This window comes from Echinops telfairi, unplaced genomic scaffold (genome assembly GCF_000313985.2).
Source record: "Echinops telfairi isolate 266 unplaced genomic scaffold, ASM31398v2 ScPeMD7_7473;HRSCAF=8511, whole genome shotgun sequence".
NCBI classification, from domain to species: Eukaryota; Metazoa; Chordata; class Mammalia; order Afrosoricida; family Tenrecidae; genus Echinops; species Echinops telfairi.
Genome location: NW_022111377.1, coordinates 9,143,865 through 9,150,595, shown reverse-complemented (window position 1 = coordinate 9,150,595; position 6,731 = coordinate 9,143,865).

Here is a 6,731-nt window from a genome sequence, read left to right as displayed (position 1 = left end):
AGGTTGTTTCCATCACTTCACTGTTGTGAGTGAGGTGCAATCTTAACATCTTTGTCATTATGTATTAACAATGTTATGTATAATTATGGGCTTTTTGACTAGGTTTTAATTGTTTTTTATTTTTCTGTCTGGGCTAGCATTTACATGATGTCATTTCTCATGCTTAGAAACATAAAACACAGCCAAATGCTTTTGCATAGTCAATAAAACACAAGAAAACTTTCTGGTATTCTCTGTTTTCAGCCAAGATTCATCTAACATCAGCAACGCTGTCATGTTCCATGTCCTCTTTTGAATCTGGTTTGACCTTCTGACAGCTCTCTGTTAGTGTATAACAAAGGATACCCTCTTAGAGGGCTCAGTTATTAGTTTTTCTTTTAAAACAAAGTTTTATTGAGCTATAATTAACACATCATAAGCTCAATAGTTCAAATATATTAAGAAGAGTTGTGCAGTCACCATCGCAATCAACTTTGGAACATTTTCTTCCTTCTTATCAATTGGACTTTGGCTGGAATGTAACACATTTCTGTCAGATCTCCTTTTGAACCCACTTTCTATTTATCTTTAAAACATTTTTTTAATCATTTTTTTGGGTGCGCCTACAGATATCATAACATTCCATAGTTCAATCACACCAAGAAGTGTTGTACAACTGCTACCACAATCCGTTTCAATACACTTTCTTTCTTCTTGAACTCCTTGATATCAGTCCTCCTTTCTCCCCTCCTTCCCCAACCTACCACCCAGGAACCCTTATTTTTGATTTTTTGTCATATCTTACACCATCTGATATGTCCACTCACATACAATTCTTTTGTTCACTCCCCTCGAATGGGGTTACACAAGTCATCAGTATATCAGCTCCCTCTGACTCCTCTTACCCCCACTCTCTTCCTGTACCCTCAGAGAACCATTACTCCTGTTACTGTTTCTGAAGTGTTATTGACATAAAATTAAAATTTTTGTTCTTTCCTCCTCGTTCTTATCTCTTCTTTCATGCTTCCCTTTTCTTGGCTCTTTGCATTGTGTTTTTGGAAGCTTCCTCAGCTAGAAAGGATTTGCTTCACAGTTGTCTTTGTTCTGCTATTGAACCTGTCTTTTGGTTTCTTTTTATTTCAAATGAACACATCTACACTTATTTTTCCATGGACTTATTGGTATCTCAACTCTCCCTTTAAAATCTTCTTCTCTTACCTTTATTTACTCTTTGCTTGTGTGATAGGTAGTTCTTCGCCCCTTGGGGGGTTTGGTAGTTCTCTCACTGTGAAGGTTTACCTTCAGTCTCCCAGTAGTTGTGATTTTGTCTTATGTGCCTGGCTGCCTTAGACCACTTTGCTCCTTCCCAGTTTCCTGTCACCTGCATCTGATCATAAAGGAGGAGAATTAGAACTTACAATCAATCAGAGCGGGCCTGTATACACCTCCTGACCCTTCATGGAGGATCGCGTGGTTGCATCGTGGTGATGTCCTGGGCTGCTAACCCCAGATCAGCAGGTTGAAAGCCCAACAAATGCCCCCAAAGTTCATCTGAATTTCGCATCTTTTCAGGTAGAAAATCTTTTTTTAAATTTTTTTTTATTAATCAATTTATTGGGGCTCATACAATTCATCACAATACATAGATCAATTGTGTAAAGCACATCTATACATTTGTTGCCCTCATCATTCCCAAAATTCTCTTGCCTCTTGGGTTCCCGGAATCTGCTCATTTTCCTTTTTTTTTTTTCCCCCCCTCCCCTTCCCTTCCTCCAGGTAGAAAATCTTTAACTGTACTACTCATTTACATTTGTTGTTGTTATTAGGTGCCCTTGAGTTGGCTTTACTCATAGTGACTCTACGTACAACAGAATGAAGCCCTGCCTGGGCCTTCCCCATCCTCACAGTCCTTTCTCGGTTGTAGCCCGTTGTTGCAGCGCTGTATTAGTCCATCTCGGGGTGGGGTGGGGTGTGTGTGTCTTATTTTCTTGCTGACTCTCTACTTCCACAAGTATGATGTCCTTCTCCAGGGATGGATCTTTCCTAACAACAGATTCCAGTGTCTGAGATGGAACCATAACAGCTGCATTTTAAAGTAGCATTCTGGCTATGCTGCTCCTTATACAGATCTGTTTATTCTTTCCGGAAGCTCATGGCATATTTAATATTCTTTTCCAATACCATGATTCCAGTGAGCTCTGATTATCTTTATTTTGATCTTCACAAAGTTCATCTTTCACCACTTGTCTGTCAGGTTGTTGTACGATGGTGGGTTGTGTATTGCTGTGATGGTGAAAGCCATGTTACTGGTATTGTAAATACCAGCAAGGTCATCCAAGGTGAGTAGGTTTCAGCAGTACTCCCAGACTAAGAACAAACTACAAAGAAGAAATAGGTTATCCACTTCTGAGGAATTAGTCATGGAATACCAGATGAGTAGCTGCAGAACATTGTAAGATATGGTGCTGGTAGATGAGCCCCTCAAGAATGGATCTGAGTCATTGAAAACAAATGACAGAAGACCCAATGAGTGGTGGGATGACATCAAGGACACCATATATATCAGCATCTTGGGTCTTGAAGTCTTGTTTTCAAACAAGCATCCATCTAAGTGAGGTATCAGCTAACTCCACATAGAAGAAGCACACACCAACCAGCCTGTGTGGCCCAAGGATTGTAAAAATATAATCCAAATCTAAAGGAAGAAATGACACCAGAGCTTATATTGTAAACACCTGGTTTGCAGAGGCTATAGATGACAGTGGAAGCCCAAAGTCAATCTGTAACCCAGATTGACACACATTGGTTTAGCCTCCAGTGTACTCCTTCTGATCACAGTTGAGGGATGTCAATAGTGCTGCTGTCCAACAGAGGTAATTTTAAATTTCATTAGGGCAGACATAGTTCAGTTAAAATGTAATATCGTATCATTTGATACCTTTTTGACCCACTTTAAAGCTGTTTCTCTCTCTCTCTCTTTTTAAGTGAAGGGAAAATACATGTGGATTAAACTCCTGGTGAATCACCTCTGACCATGGACCATGGATATGAATAGCCTTGCTGTCATGCAGAATGAATTGGAAAGTGGATTGCTGCAGATGCAGTTACGTTAAAATTTAGCATCCTATCATTTGACCTTCTTTATGATCCATTTAAATTTGTTCTAATTTTTAATATTTTATGCTTTCTTTTCTAATGAGGTTTTTATGTGTTTAACTTTGTAATTCTTGTTAGTTTTTTGTGTTTGTTTCTTTTTATATGTTTTTCTGTATATGAAATCCAGGACAGGTAAATCTATAGAGACAATAACTGGATTAATGTTCCTTGGGAGTATGGCAGGGGAGGTTGGGGGGGGGCGGGGACTAGTGAGCTAATAATGATAAGTAAAAAACTGAAGAAAATGTTCTAAAACTGATAGTGGTGATGATTGTATAACTCAAGAAGAGTTGTTCATGATGTGATTGAACTACTGAGTTGTATGATATGTGAGTTATCTGCCAATACAACTGTTGGGGGAAAAAATCAATATTTTTTTTAAAAAGGAAGGAACATCATATATGAATAAAAAAAGGTCATTGAAAAGACAGGCAAGAAAAATAGATCAATGTGGATGTCAAAAAAGACTCAAACTTGCTCTTAATAGAAGAGTAGCTAACGCAAATAGAAGCAATCACAAATAAAACTTCAATTGAAGTGAAAATATTGACGTCTAGAACAAATTTAAATAAATCATAAGGGAGATCAAATGATAGGTGACCTTTGGGATTCTGGAGTAAAGTTCTGCCATCCTCTGCAGACAACTACTCCCCTTTTGAAAAACAGCTGTTTACCTGTTACTGAGCCTCACTTGAGACTCAGCGAGATAAATGGCTTGATTGGAGGGTGAAGAGAAAAATGGCTCTCCAAGGCCGGCCCCCTTACCTCTTTCTCCCTGATGATAGGTCCTGTGCTCTCCTGTCTGAGCTAGTCCTTTGCCTCAACCATGTGCTGCGCTACTGTGGGCTGAGCCAACCCATGAATCCTATCACCTTGCCATACACGCATCATGAAACACTAGAGTTTGAGGTTCCAGCAAGACCCGCTTCACTGTGCCTCTTGAGGATTGTGTTAGTCCAAGTAGACTAGAGAAACAAATCCATGGCAACTCACATGTGTATGAGAGAGTTTTATATAACGGGTAATTGTACATTAAGAAAGCATCCCAACCCAGTCCAGTCCAAGGCCATAAGTCCGATATTAGCCCATATGTCCGATACCAATCTATAACGTCCTCTTCAGACTCACTCCATGTCATGCAATGACGTGGAATGCAGGATGAGCACAGGCCAGTGAGTAGAAAGTTTTTGGATCCAGTGGTGGTGTAAGCATATCAGTGCTAGCAGGGGTCTCCACGTGGCTTCTCCAGTTCCCAGGGCATGGGGTCTGTCAGTGTAGTGCCATGTATCTTGTCCTCAGGGATGTATCCCAGGAAGTGAGCAGAGAGAGAGAGTCTGTCTCCCACCTCTAAGGAGGAAATCCAGGAATTCCCAGAACTCTCCGGAGAAGGCCATGCCCAGAGAGGCCTCATTGGTTATGATCCAATTGACAGACTAGACTCTACCCCCTCACTCTTAATCCTATCAAGCCCCAAACTGACACCTGATTATGTAACGACCACAAGGATCCATCAGGACAGCTCCACTATGTTCCTGAGCTACTGGCCTCTGCTAGAACTCAATTTCTCATCTTCCTGCTTTTGCTATCCCAACCTGCTCATGCTTCCCCATCCTGCTTATCTTGCTGGAGGGAAATCCCCTCTGTCTGCTCCCTTGACCATGGACTTGCAGCCTTAGTGAGATAAGACTTGTAGTATACTAACTGTTTCACGGAAGTGAGTTGGACTGAGCCCTCTGTACTGCTGATTTGACTATTTAGCTGATATATTCCTCTCTATAAATAAACCTTTGTGTGTGTGTATACATATATTCATAAGTGTCCTGGTTTTGTTTCTCTAGAGAACCCTGACTAGAACAATAGGTACCAGGAATGGTTCTAGAGAAACAAGGTCATAAATATGGGTTTCCTCCCATCTGTAGACAATGGGACATCCCCTCACAGGAGGGCCACAAGGAAGAGATGAGTCAACCAGGGCACAGTATAGCACCAATGAAACAAATGATATTCCATTGGTCCCTTGAGCCTTCCTCACCCCCCACTTTTATGACCCCCCATCCTGCCTTTCACTTCCGGCTAGAATGCACAGGAACAGATAAGAGAAGAGAGCTCAGCACACCAGGAATTCAGGAACAGAAATGGGAGTAGCAATACCAAGAGAGTAGGGAGAAGGTGGGGAGAAGAAGAGAAGAAAAGGGAACTGATCCCAATGAACAACACATAACCATCCCCCACCGACCCCCAAGTGGGATGAACAACAGAAATCATGGATGAAAGGAGACAGCAGTCAGTGTAAGATATGAAAATAATAATAATTTATCATGGGGTCATGAGGGTGTGGTGGGAGGGAGGAAAAAGAGGAGCTGATACTAAGGGCTCAATAGAAAACAAATGTTTAGAAAATAATGATGGCAACATATGTAAAAAATATGCTTAAAAATATGCTTGACACAATTGATATTTGGATTGTTAGAGGCGCTGTAAGAGCCCCTAATAAAGTGATTTTAGTAAAAACATAAATATATAATAAATAGAACAATAAAATATATAAATTTTAATCAAGGTAAATAAATATGGGTTTCCTGAATTGGTTCTCTAGCCTGATAAGGCCTAACACTACTGAGAATGCTTCCTCACATCCCTGAAAGTATGGATAAGGCTGGCACTATTGCTAGAGAGAATGGTGTTAATTTTATGGTGTGAAGTAGTAAAGTGAATATCCACAATATCACCACCAATAGGTGAAGTAATGATGAGAGGAGAGGCTCTGGGTGATCTTGTGCTTAATCTTTTTCAGCAGTTTCATGGGGCTCAGAAATAAAGGGAAGCTGGTTGGCTGGTCCTCCTTGCGATAGAAAATGTGACCATGGAAAGGGATAATCTCAAAACCTCAGAATCATGTCTCAAGTGCCAAATAGCAGATCTAAAATCTTCTGCATGTGCCACAAAGGAGAGCCTTCTCTCCTCTAGTAAGAGAGCTGACATTGACAAAAACCAGATCCAGAGTCTCCTCATACGAGTAGGTGAATTACAGCATCAGCTAAATTATAGGTCTAGCACAGTGTCTGATATTAAAGGAAGGACAGTAATCGGAAAGAAATGGGACCCTGAAACATGGGATGGGGGGACGGGGGGTCAGATGCTCACAGACATCCTCCCTGAAGGCAGACAGGCAGACTGCCAGACTGCTGTCTTGTCCCATCACAGGAATGGGCCTGCTCCCTGCTGCTGGGGACATTGGACTATTTCTCCCTGAAGCTTGCAACCATTAGCTTGTTTCCTGTAGGTGAGGTTTACACCCTACTGATAATGGTTCCTATGGAGATCCAGAGAACAGGTTAAAGTTAAACTGCCATCCTAAATCTAGGATCCACCCATCTTGTCACATGTGTACTCCCAATCCCTCCTCTACCTATTGCGTGTATGTCCCTAGACCACCCCCTTCCATTACTGTATAACCTATAGTGCAACCCCTTCCTGTGACATATGTCTTTACCTGTAATTAGTGGGCTTGCATGCCCCCAAAAGGTTTATAAGCCTGGGTTAGTAATAGAGGTCTCTCTCACTGGCCTCTCGCCCACTCTCCTCTCTTCCCCCTC